Genomic DNA, 13,920 nt, shown 5'->3' on the forward strand with positions numbered 1-13,920 from the left:
TGCAAGGTGAGGGGGCAATATTTAAAAGAGATCTAAGAGGCAACTTTTTCACACAGAGGGTGGTGCATGTATGGAAATGAGAAAATGCATGAGGAAGTGTTGGATGTTGATACAATTATAACATCCGAATGGGGATATAAATAGGAAAGGTTTACAAGGATATGGGCCAATTGCTGACAAATGAGACGAGATTTATTTAGGATATCTGGTTGGCACGGATGAGTTGGACAAAAGGTCTATTTCCATGTTGTATATCACTATGACTCTAATTGCACTTGAACTGAATAACTTGGTCGCCATTTTAGACAGCCTTTACAAGTCAACCACATTGCTGTGGGTCTGGCCCAGACCAGGTCTAAAAGAACCTTAGTAAGCAAAAAGGTTTTTACTACAATCCATGATCACCATTACTGAGACTAGCTTTCAATTCAATTTCAATTATTGATTGAATTGAAATTCCGTAAGTGGGATTTGAACCCATGTCTCTGGTATTAGGTTGGATTACTGTCCAATGACATTACTACTATATTACCAGCACCCCATATCTCATGTTCTCCTCCAGGGCACCACTTCCATCTCCCAAAAATTTACATGGCTGAGCAAGTGGGGGGAGAGGGTGGGCATATGGTTATGTCCAGTCATGATGCTTCAAGTGTGAGGCATGCTTGATGAATCTGGTGATCTTTCCCCAGGTTTGGTGCATTGTTAACATCATAGAAACAGAATCATTACAGTGCAGAGAGGCTATTCAGCCCATTATGGCTGTACTTGTTCCATTACATAGTGTCAATCACCTGCCTTTTCCCTATGTCCCTGCACAATATTTCTATCCAAATAACCATTCAATGTCCTCCTGAATGACTTATCTGAACCTGCTTCTACCACATTCCACCCTGTGTGAAAAGTTATTCTCTCACATCACTCTTGCTTCACATCACTTCAAATCTATGCCCTCTTGCTCTTTATTTTTTACAAGTGAAACAGCTTGTACTCCATCTAGTCTGCTCATGACTTTGAAAATCTCTTAATAAATCTCTTCCCAGCATTCTCCTCTTCAAAGAAAACAGTTCCAACTTCTTCAATATACCTTCATAACTGAAGTTTCTCATTTCTAGAACCATTCTAGTAAATCGCTTTTGTATTCTTTCCAATGCATTCACATCTTTCCGAGAATGTGACACCCACTACCATATATGATACTCCAGCTGATGTCTAACAAGTGTCTTGTACAAGTACAACATCACCTCCTTGCTCCTGTATTCTATTCCTATTATTAAAGCTGAAAGTGCTGTATGCTTTATTAACTACTTTGTCTACCCGCCATCTTCAATGAACTGTGCACATATACACCCAGGTCTCTCTGCTTCTGTAGGACATTTAGAATTTTACTCCCTATTTTATATTGAAAGACTATGTTCTTCTGAATAAAATGCATCATCCCACACTTCTCTACACTGAATTTCATTTGACACCACTCTACCCACTGAACCAACTTGTTAATGCCCTTTTGGTTATTGCACGTAGTACAGAAAATGGTCAATTGATTTATTTAGTCTGTAATTTACATGCATGGTGTGATTTTTACACACCCACAACAAGGCAATAGACAGAACAGATTTTGTTTCTTTAGCCAGAGGGTTTGTTTTGGGGAATGTAAGTGTGGTCGACAAGGCTAGCAATGTCACCCAGGTAAAAACAATGACTGCAGATGCTGGAAACCAGATTTTGGATTAGTGGTGCTGGAAGAGCACAGCAGTTCAGGCAGCATCCAAGCAGCAGCAATGTCACCCATCCTAACTACTCCTTGAATTGTGTAGGTCGGCTATTTCAGAGAGCAGTTAAAAATTAACCACATTGTTGTGGATCTGGAGTGACAGTCAGATCAGGTAAGGATGATAGATGTCCTTCCCTAAAAGACATCAGCAAACCACATAAGGTTTTACAAAAAAAAATCAGCAATACTTCCGTGGCCATGATTACTGAAACTAATCATCAATTCCCGATCTTATTATTTGCATTTAAATTCCACTAACTGTCATGGTGGGAATTGAACCCATGTCCCTTGAGTATTAGCCCACTGATGTCAGCACAATGCCACCCTAAATGAGTAACAGGTGATAAACAATTTGCTTGATTTCTAGTTGGCCATTGTGATGCGATATGTCACAAGAATGGACATGTCAGGCAACTAATGTTGGGAGTAAGGGAAGAGAGCAATGGCATACAACATGGTCAACCTCTCAGGATACATCCAAAATTGACTATGCAATCTCTAAGCCTGTGTCTGAAACCACTTTGTTGACACATGTTACTGAATGAATTATTTAGGGGAGGGAATGTTCCTATACAGCAAACCTATATTGAAAAACTAATTTTCTCATTAACTAACAATTCACGTTTTGTCTCTCAATTGGGCAGCATAGTGGCTCAGTGGTCAACACTGCTGCCTCGCGGCACAAGGGACCCAGGTTCAACTCGAGGCTCAGGTGATTGTCTGTGAGAGTTTGGACACGTTCTCCTTGTGTTTGTGTGTGTTTCCTCCAGGTGCTCCAGTTTCCTCCCACAATCGAAAGATGTGCAGCTTAGGTGGATTGGCCATGTTAAATTGCCCATTGCGTCCAGGGATGTGCAGTCTCGGTGGCTTGGCCATGGTACGTATATGGTTTCAGGAATAGGTAGGGGGATGGGTCTGAATGGGGTGCTCTTCAGAGGGTCAATGGGCCGAATAGCTTGCTTCCAGATTGTAAGGATTCTGTGATTCTATGAATGCTGTAACTTTGAGCACCAAAACTTGCTCAAAGAGAACATTGTTCCACTATAGACCACACTTAAAAAGGAGGGCAAAATGATTCAAAAGAAACATAAATTACAACTCACATTTACTGACCTTAGTTATGAACTCAATAAATATCTGGGAACCATCAGTCACGGACAAGAAAATAAAGTGTAAAACATGGAAATGACAGTACTTAGCTGAACTGGAGTTCCATTTTAAGGCATGTAAGACAAGCTTGGACTAGAACTGTCATTTCCAAGTTTTACCGTATTTTCCTTCTAAATGCTGGAATCATGAACTTTTTCACAATTATTCTAAGCATTAGCGTGCATGTAAAATGCCAGTTAAACAGGAAGAGCTCACTTTGCACACTGCAACTGAAATCATATCTTAAAGAAATTTTAGAGCGCCAGAAATGGTTTGCTCTTTTGAAAGTGAGACAAGTTTAAGTTATTGATGACTTTGAGAAACAAACTACATCAAATCATGCACAACCCCCGTTCTCTGATTAGGCTCCGTACACCATGTATTAATCTCACGCATAGCAAGGGAGTGTGCAATCTTACAATCAAAATTAGGACCCTTGCAGTGCAGTGGAAGTGTCCCTACATCTAAGCCAGGTTCAAGTCCTAGCTGCTCCAGAGGTATATAATAATACCTCTGAAGAAAATGATCAGAAAATATCTAAAATCAAAACTAGGTGACAAGTGAAATCACAGAGTACTTTTATTCCAGATAAGGGGTACAAAGAAAAACAGAATCGGTGGTGGACAAGTTGCTGGTGGGAATCCTGAGGGATAAGATGTACATGTATTTGGAAAGGCCAGGACTGATTTGGGATAGTCAACATGATTTTGTGCGTGGGAAATCATGTCTCACAAACTTGATTGAGTTTTTTGAAGAAGTAACAAAGAGAATTGATGATGGTAGAGTAGTGGACATGATCTATATGGACTTCAGTAAGGTGCACGACAAGGTTCCCCATGGGAGACTGCTTAGCAAAGTTAGATCTCATAGAATACAGGGAGAACTAGCCATTTGGATACAGAACTGGCTCAAAGGGAGAAGACAGAGGGTGGTGGTGCAGGGTCATTTTTCAGATTGGAGGCCTGTGACCAGTGGAGTGCGACAAGGATTGGTACTGGGTCCACTACTTTTTGTCATTTATATAAATTATTTGGATGTGAGCATAAGAGGTATAGTTAGTGAGTCTGCAGATGACACCAAAATTGAAGGTGTAGTAAACAGTGAAGAAATTTACCTCAGTTTACAACGGGATCTTGATCAGATGGGCCAATGGACTGAGGAGTGGCAGATGGAGTTTAATTTAGATAAATGCGAGGTGATGCATTTTGGGAAAGCAAATCTTAGCAGGACTTATACACTTAATGGTAAGGTCCTGGGGAGTGTTGCTGAACAAAGAGATCTTGAAGTGAAGGTTCATAGCTATTTGAAAGTAGTAGCAGGTAGGAAGGATAGTGAGGAAGGCATTTGGTATGCTTTCCTTTATTGGTCAGAGTATTGAGTACAGAAGTTGGGAGGTCATGTTGCGGCTATACAGGACATTGGTTAGGCCACTTTTGGAATATTGCATGCAATTCTGGTCTCCTTCCTATCGGAAGGATGTTGTGAAACTTGAAAGGGTTCAGAAAAGATTTATAAGTATGTTGCCAACGTTTGAGGATTTGAGCTACAGAGAGATACTGAACAGGCTGGGGCTGTTTTCCCTGAAGCGTCGGAGGCTGAGGGGTGACATTTTAGATGTTTATAAAAACATGAGGAGCGTGGATAGGATAAATAGACAAAGTCTTTTCCCTGGGGTGGGGGAGCCCAAAACTAGAGGGCATAGGTTTAGGGTGAGAGAGGATAGATATAAAAGAGACCTAAGGGGCAACTTTTTCATGCAGAGAGTGGTGCGTGTATGGAATGAGCTGCCAGAGGAAGTGGTGGAGGCTGGTACAATTGCAGCATTTAAAAGGCATCTGGATGGCTATATGAATAGGAAGGGTTTGGAGGAATATAGGGCAGGTGCTGGCAGGTGGGACTAGATTGGGTTGGGATATCTGGTTGGCATGGTCGAGTTTGACCGAAGGGTCTGTTTCCGTGCTGTACATCTCTATGACTCTGACTCTATAACTCTTACCCAAGAGATTATGGATGTTGGATCGGTGGACAACTGTAAGCCAGTCACTTGGTCAAAGTAACCTAGAGTCCAAAAGCATCATACAGCATAGCACATTGCCTTTCGGGCCTATATGTCTCTGTCAATTATTTGAAAGAACTAGTCACTCCCTTGCTCATTCCCCATAGCCTTGCAAATTGCTCTGTTATATGTCTCTGTCAATTATTTGAAAGAACTAGTCACTCCCTTGCTCATTCCCCATAGCCTTGCAAATTGCTCTGTTTCAAGTATAGATCCAACTCTCTTTCCTAAGTTACGACAAAAACTCTTTTCACTGCACTTTCAAGCATTCCTGACCACAGCAGCGTGTGGAAAATAATTTCCCCTATCTGCCCGGCTGGTACCTTTGCTAACGATCTTAAACCTGGGCCTTCTGATTATTGACCTTATTGCTGTTGGAAACAGTTTATTCTTATCCACAATCAATACCATCAAAATTTTGAATTCCTCTGTTGATTCTTCCTCTCTGTTACAAAGATTCTCTAGTCTCTCCAACAAACTGAAAAATCTGAAGTTTCACAATTAACATCTAACTGGGGAGCTGTGGGAATTTTGATTCGTTGCTCCAGCCTTATAAATGCACAGGATTTCAGATCTTTGCCCTTCCTGCTATGAAATGGTATGTTTTTAATAAGCCCACTGTAATGTAACTGTATCATTAAACTTCCTGGAACAAAACATTAATGATTTTAAAATATTAAAACAAATTAAGTGTTATCATGTGGTAGGGTACAATTTGGTTTTGTCTTAATTCATTCATGGGATGTGGGCGTCACTTGCTAAGCCAACATTTATTGTCCATCCCTAATTACTCAGAGGGCAGTTAAGAGTCAACCACACTGCTGTGAGTCGGGGGTCACATGTTGGCCAGCTAAGGTAAGGATGGCAGTTTCTTCCCCAAAGGACATTAGTGAACCAGATGGGTTTTTCCTGATAATCTTCATAAGATTCTTAATTTCAGATTATTGTTGAATTCAAATTCCACTATCTGCCATGGTGGGGTTCAACCCAGGTCCTCAGAATATTACCTGGATCTTTGGATTAATAATCTAGCGATGATAATACCAAGCCATCACCTCCCCCAAACTTTACTTGGGAAAAATAGGTGTCCAAAGTTCTTTCCCTCGGAGGCCTTCTTCAGATTAATTCTGAATCTTCTGCAGACTAACTGACAGAGATCAATCGTTGTAGTAGTTGATAGCTCTATTATCAGTTTCCATCTGAACATCAGAATGGTAGACAGAAAACTAGATGGGCCGTGATCTTTGCAATCTAACAATTGCTAAACTCATAGTGTAACTTCTCTCGCTGTTGCTTGCTGTACAAAACAAAAATTGCAAGACTAGTGAACTTCAAACTAATTTATGATAGGGGCATCATTTGGGCCTCTTCACACCTTCTCCTAATTATCCCTACATAATACTTCCCTCTTGAATGGTAAGAATGAACTGGTGGTCTGCTTCATAGTGAAAGCTTGAGAATAGTGATAGTTTGTTATTCTACATTATCTCTTTCATTAGCACCCCATTGGAAATAATCTGCATTATCACTTTAACTACTTATCTTGAAGAGGATGTAACAAAAAAATGACAGCCAACAAAGCTGTTATCTTCACTCCCAATTTATGAAGGAAGCTACTAACCCAACAAGCAATGCAAAAGGATAAACAGGATAAATTTAGGGCACTGCCAACACTAGTGTGGAGGGTGGCATGACACAAGGGGTGGGAAACGTTTGGAAACAGACGCCATCAAGCTCCTGACTTGTTCCCCACAGTGCCTTGGTGATTATAGGGCAGAGACAACAAGACTATGCGCTGAGGGATGCACAAAAGCTTGGGGAAACTGCCGCCAAGGCGCAGTGAGGAAAGACCACTGTCTGAGGTCTTCCTGCTGAAGGTAAATGGAGGTCCAGTCAGCTATCAGACCCTGCTAGTGCCTCAGATATATGTAAATATTAGTACTGTATGTTTAATAGAGGTTTTTGGGGTTTTTTTCGATAGAGTCAGTCCAATGTTTAGCTTACTACTTTTGTGATAATGTGTACATATTACATACACAAAGTTTTTTTTATGAATAAAATATATTTTTGAAATAAAAAAAATCTCAAGGCAGAATTAAGCAGATGCCCTATAGGGTCCATGCATAAATCTATTCGTGTTCTTAAACTCAGCAAAATTTTCAAAAGCAAGAATAAAACACAATAGGAATACTGACCTTCTATTTTTTTCCTGAAGCATTTAGGATACAGGAGCCTCTTGCTAGACAAACAATACCCAAAAGTTCCAATTTCAAACTCTACCATGTCAAATGGCAGAATTCAGTTCAATTACACCAATAATTTGTCAACGGCACCAAAAATGGACCATAAAGATTGTAAAGTCACAGTCAATATCCAAATTGTTCAACAGTACATTTCAGGGAAGAAAGAAGGAACAGGAGTAATATATCAAGTTCTCGAGCTGTTTACAAGCAGAAGTATCAATCTTATGTGTTCCCCTTAATGTTTTGGAAATGCTGATCAAATTGATGCTTAGTCTAAATTCTCAGGAATGCAACAACAGTTTATAAAATCTTAACTCATAAATTAACACTTTATTTCAAATGTCACTGAGTAAATCCACTCTGCCTGCAGATCAAAACCAATATATCTGTCCTAAGCTTTGGTGTCCAGAACTGCTTGCAGTACTCCGGATGTGGCCTAATCAGGAAGGCATAACTACCTTCTCAAAAGCTCACTCTTTAGATATCAACATTCTATTCCTTGACTATTTTCTCAAAGCATTTATAACCTTTTAATGATCAGGGTCTCTTTGGATGTCCACTGTACCCAACTTTTCACCATTAACAAAATGCTCCTTTTTAGGTCCGATATAAATAACTACATTTACCAACATTTAAATCCATTTGCCACAGTTTTGACATTCTGTTAAAATTACAAATTTCCACTATTTACAACACCCCTTAACTTTAGTTTCATTGGCAAACTTGAATCTGTGACTTTCTAATCCATTAACCAAGTCATTAATAAATAGTGAAAAGTTTATTGCACAGATCCTTGCAGACACCACAAGGTACATCCTGCCAATGTCAGTGACTACTTCATTGTCTCTACTGGTTTCTATAGTTCAGGCAAATTCCCAATTAGCTCAACAACTTTCCTTCAGTTCTGTGAGTTTTAACATCAGCTATAGAGCCTCTGTGAGCACCTTTATCAAATGCCTCTTGCAAATTCCAATTAATGACTTTCATAGACAGTGCCCAGTTCATTACATCAATCAGCCTTGCCACTCATCTTAATTACAGACATAGGTTATTTCCTCAGCAATAAATGTCAGGCCAACTGGTGTAGAATTCCTTTTCTCCCCCTTTCAAATTGTTTAGAAACCTGTTACCCTTACCTGATCTGCTCGATGTCTGACTTCAGTCTCATCCTACAGAAATGACTCAATGTCTTGATCATGAATAGGAACTGGGCAATAAATATTGGTTTGCTATGCCACCCACATTGAGAACCATCTTTAAAATCTGTAGCCTTGTATATTTCTTTCATTTCATTTACAGGAAATTAGTTCTTGGGAAACTTATCCAATCTTACCACATGACTGTCAACCAGAGGCATTATTTCCAAACTGTTTTCAATATGCACTGATAGCATTCAGAGAGGGGTGTTGGGGAGGACATGGGACTTGAGGCAGTGTTGCAGACTCTGGAGAACTTAACTGGGACAACGTAAACAATATGCAAGAAGTGAGTGCAATGTTTCCAACATTTATTTGTGTTAGGGAAGAACATGTGTGGATAGGAGGGTAAATGAGGGATGGCTCAACCATTATCTAATTGAATGGTAGAACAAAATAATATCTGTTGCAATTTGGCTTTGTTGACTAGAATCACTTTCTCTTAATTACAGGAGTCATTTTGGGGTGGATGATGGCATAGAGGTAATGCCATTAGATGAGTAATCTCGAGGCCATGTCTAGTCTTTTGAGGATGGAGCTTCAAATCCCACCAGGTGGAATTTAAAATTCAGTTTATAAAATTTAGACCCAATGAAGGTGACCTTGAAAGTATCAGTGATCAAGCAGCATCTGGTTCACTTTGGAGAGGGAAATCTGCCATTCTTACCAGGCTGGCCTATGTGTGATTCCAAATTCACAGCAATAACGTCGTTGACTGTTCTCTGAAATAGTAAAGCAAGCCCTTCAGTTCAAGGGCATTTACGAATGGACAATGAATGCTGGCTTTTCCAGTGATGTCTACGTCCAGAAGATTTTTTTTTGTTTAAATCAAAAGGAACTAGAAATGAGACTTTGGTCGAAAAGTGAGAGACTGCTCAGATGCTAAAAGGCTGTTATGTGATACACTTGAGACGGCCGTGAACTGCAAACAAAGTACAACTTCTAAAAGAACTGTTTCTAAAATGTTTGAGTGATTTTTTTTAAACATCTGAATCAGTAGGAGACCAACTCTCAACTTCCACATGTATCGAAGCCTGAAACAGCATCAAAATATCCTTTCTGGACGTCCGTAAACAATATTCTTTTACAAGTATTTCTACCTTGCTTGGCTCTGCCGAGTTCTATGGACGCCGGGAACACCTTCAAGACAATGACGGACTAGAGTTTAACATAGAGCTGCGTTCTACCGCTTCCAGAATGCTAAACAATCCAGCGGACACAACTCCAGAAAAAGGAGCAAGTGGGATCAGAATATCCTACTGCCCCCGGGTCAACTTCACCACTCAAAACCAGAGAGGCAGGTCAACGGAGTCTGCCTGCAACCCCATTTATATGTTCAACATGACATTTCCAAGGTTTTCAGCAAGTATTTTCTATGTTTAAATAAATCTATACATCTCATAGCCTGATTCTGTTCCTCGCTCGCCCCTGAAATCCCACCTGCCGTTGTGGTAAAATGCAGTTACTGAAAAGGTCCTTCCCAGACAGCTCCCCGAATATACAGGAGTTTAGCTAAAGATAAACAGACAGTCTCTGATCATTGAAGCATCCCTTTCCAAAACCATCCAGAATTAGGATTAGGATCTGAATCGAATTCACTTGAAATTCGATCTTGACGGATTAAGCAGCTTATCGCAATTACAAACTCGGCCGATGCAATTAGGAAGTTGCAGAGTGTGGTCCCTTTGACAGACATATACTCTGTGTTCTCACAGGCACGCATAAGATTTTAAATCGTGAATTACTTACTCCACTGGTCGGGTTTCTACTTTAAACATTACATTAATTAGCTTATTTAGAAGTCACTCAAGATTCAAGTTTTCTCTTCTTTGAAATTAATGACCACTTTTAATAACTATTCACTGCAGTAATCTGCAGAAGGACGGTCATATGTTTTCAGGAGCTGGGAAAGGGAGCAGCTCCCTGGCTCAGGAGGTTAGTCCTTACCGGCTGCAATCTCAGGGACTCCTTTCACGGGTTTCCATCGTGTCTCCGAGTTGGGGATGGCAGGTTTAATGTGAAGGGCAAACGAATTAACGGTTCCGAGCTACCGTTTCCGCTGTTTAACAGGAATCTAGTACCACATCCGCCCGTTGTGCTTTGAGTCTCAGTCAATCTCGAGTCCTTCACCTCGGTACGCCATAAACCATGAGTGACTCTGAACTGGGCTTACCAACCCGCCAGGGCTTCATCTGCTGGACTTCTTAAAAAAAAACATGCCCGTGTTTATCTAAAAATATACACTGGGGGGGGGGGGGGGGAGGCTGTTGATCCTTGTCGGGTCACTTAAGAATTTGTTTGCTTCCAATTAACCATGGAAGTCAGATCTATGGTTAAGATGAATAAATAGGATCACCAACGGCAGGGGTGTGGGGTGGGAGGAAAGCGTTTCAGAAATAGCATTTCCTCATAAGCTTTGCACCAAACAGGTCGGAGTCAGTGTGCCACAGTCTCCAAAAGATGCTTGGGGCAAGGAGGCAGGTCCCCAACCCACCCTAAACAGAACAGGGTTTCAAACCTGTGCGATTGGAGCAATCTGATATACACCCTTTCCTCCCAGGGGAGTCAGGGTTATAACTATTTTCATGTGCATATTTTAGCTTGCAGCTATAGGTAGTGACGGTTGTGAGAACCCTCGCTGATTATTCATTATTTTTATTCCTTTGCCAATTTTTGCCTGGAGGCCTGAAGTGGGAATTATGAGCTGAAGATGCCTTTGGGCTTTGGGAACCAGTCTGTGGTTGGAGACAGAGGTCAAGCAAGATTTTCTTTGTAAGGAACAGGCCTGGACTTAATTGCAGGCTCGTTCTTGATTAAAAGGGTTCTATTGGTCACAGCAACCTGGAAAGAGCATTGTGTTTAAACAGACAGAAGTTGGCTACTAATGAGGTCAGTACTTGGGAACTGGTTTCGGCAGGACTGGAAGAGATATATATTCAAGCAGATAGCAGATGTTGGGTGGTAATTGAGGTGTCAGGAAAAGACAATCAGTCTATCAGGGTGGGGTCAGAGTTTAACTTTTTTTAAAATTGTGTTTTCTGTAAGAAGATTTGGTGGTACAGTCAGTTCTGCTATAACACGATATTTCTGTTTTCATGCAATCCTGTGTTATAAGAAAATTGCATAATAGCAAAACCATTTAAACTAATGGGGCTGAAAGCTTTAAAATTTTGTGCTTTAGAAACAGCGTCCCAATTCATCAATCATGTTGTAGTGAAACACGTGTTATAGCAGAACTGTGTTGTGGACAGTGAAGAAAGTTATCTAAGATTACAAAGAAATCTTGATCAACTGGGTCAATGGGCTGAGATGTGGCAGATGGAATTTAATTTGGATAAATGTGAGCTATTGCATTTTGGTAAAACAAAGGTAGCATTTATAGGGCCTTGGGTAGTGTTGTAGAATAGAGAGACTGAAGGGTTCAGGTACATAATTCTTTGAAGTTTGCCGAGAAGATCACCAGAATCCTTCTTCCCTCCATACAGACATTTACTCCACACGCTGCATCCGAAAGGCTAAGAACATTGTAGAAGACCCCGCACCCCCCTCACTCAAACTCTTCTCCCTCCAGCCATCTGGCAGAAGATATCAGAGCATACAGGCTCTCACTGCCAGACTACGCAACAGTTTCTTCCCCCAAGCCATCAAGCTCCTTAACACAATATGATCAGACTCTTTCCCAATGAAATTCTTCATATTGCTGCTAGAAAAATGTCTATCATTCATCGTTCTGGTGTTACATTCTGACTTGCATGGTTTGCACTTCTTATGCACTTTCTGCTGTGTACGAGTGTGTAGTTTGTGCTGTCAGTGTTGCACACTGGGTCCCGGAGGAACGCTGTCCCGTTTTTACTGCAGCAGTTGTATATGGTAGAAGTGACAAATAAATACTACTCTACACTACATGTAGACAGTGTGGTTAGGAAGGCATTTAGCACACTTGCCTTCATTGCTGAGACCTTTGAAATAGGAGTTGAGGTTATATGGAATGTTTGTGAGGCCTCTTATGGAGTACTGTGCCCAGTTCTGGTCACCCTCTTATTGGAAGGAAATTATCAGGCTGGAGAGGGATCAGAACAGATTTATCAGAATGTTGCTAGAAATGGAAGATTCAAGTTATAGGGAGAAGTTGGTTAGGCAGGGATTTTTTACCAGCATCTAGAAGGTTGAGGGGTGACCTTGAAAAGGTTTTTAAAATTTATAGGGGTATAGATAAGGTGAATGGCAGGAGTCTTTTCCCTATGGTGGGGGATTTCAAGACTGGTGCATATCTTTAGGGTGAAAGGAAAAAGATTTTTTTAAAAATGAGGGGCAATTTTTTTATTCTGAGAGTGATTTGTCTATGGAATGAACCTCCAGAGGAAGTGATGGATGTGGGCACATTAACAACATTTAAAAAGACATTTGGATAGGTACATGAATAAGAAAGGTATGGAGGGATATGGGCCAAGGTGGGACTAGTTTAGTTTGGGATTATGGTCAGCACAGACTGGTTGAACCAAAGGGTTTGTTTCAGAACTCTATGACGCTAAGAGTTTGGCTGTTGATGGCGTGGTATGAAGATGTGAAAACTCCCTGCCTATTCTCCCTTATTGGTTTTCAGAAACCCAAAAAGTAGAAAGCAGAGTTAGAAATTTTACTACCTTTACCTGGTGAACTGAAAACGTAACCCTAATTGATATTTCCTGAAAAGCAACCAAGGAGTTCACATCTTTGCCTATGGAAAAACACATTGTGAAATCATTTAAGTATTTTCGCCAGTTCTGTGATATTCTTTTAGTTATACTTAACCATGTTTGATTGTTTATTTTTTGTGTGAATGGGGCTGAAAACAAAAGGTTTGGGTTTAAAGTATATTAATTTTTAATTTAATATTAATATTTAAAGCATAGAGATAGATTATCTTATTTATTTTTTTCTCTGCTGAAGTTATTGTACCTATAATAAACACTTAAGCCTTTTGTTTAAAATGCAAAACTGGTGTCTGGAATTAATTATGCGTTAAGTCTGGGATTGGTTATTCAAAATTCTGGTTTGGAACGACTGAATTATCTATTAGGGGCCTTTGAAGGTTTTAATTCTACTGTGTTGTGGATACAGAGGTGGAAAGGCTGATGTAGTTCGGCTGTCTGTCTCCGTGTTGTAACATGGTGGAAGATCTCTTTCTATCACAAGGCTGACCAGGAATCTCGTTCACTCTGACCACCTGCCATTGGTGTTTGATGGACTTACAAGTTGGTACTCAACCTATTTGGCCACATTGTGAACACACCTGTCTTGGTCATCAATCCTGGAGTGGGACTCAAACCCAGAGCTTCTGCTTCTGAGGCAGCGATGTTACCCACTGAGCTCGAAGGTCTGTCTTCACAAATCCATTCAGTTTTTATTACCCTAAAAGGAGCAGAAGTACATTCAGAACCTTAAGCACACTCTCCCATTTAAACAATGGTTTAATTATTTATATACTTAAATGTATGAAAAAATTAATGTACCCACCTTAAT

At 40.4% G+C, this 13,920-nt stretch overlaps 1 protein-coding gene across 1 annotated transcript in view; it reads right to left on the bottom strand.

Moving 5' to 3' along the window:
• Positions 1-10,451, bottom strand: part of LOC132830480 (linker for activation of T-cells family member 2-like) — a 78,516-nt gene extending 68,065 nt beyond the window's left edge. Inside the window, exon 1 of the mRNA XM_060848234.1 lies at positions 10,366-10,451. The gene's annotated coding sequence lies outside the window, so the exon portion shown is untranslated. The remainder of the gene's footprint in view (positions 1-10,365) is intronic.
• Between the last annotated feature and the right edge of the window lie 3,469 nt (positions 10,452-13,920).

The sequence above is a fragment of the Hemiscyllium ocellatum genome, chromosome 31, assembly GCF_020745735.1.
Source record: "Hemiscyllium ocellatum isolate sHemOce1 chromosome 31, sHemOce1.pat.X.cur, whole genome shotgun sequence".
In the NCBI taxonomy this organism is placed as follows: domain Eukaryota; kingdom Metazoa; phylum Chordata; class Chondrichthyes; order Orectolobiformes; family Hemiscylliidae; genus Hemiscyllium; species Hemiscyllium ocellatum.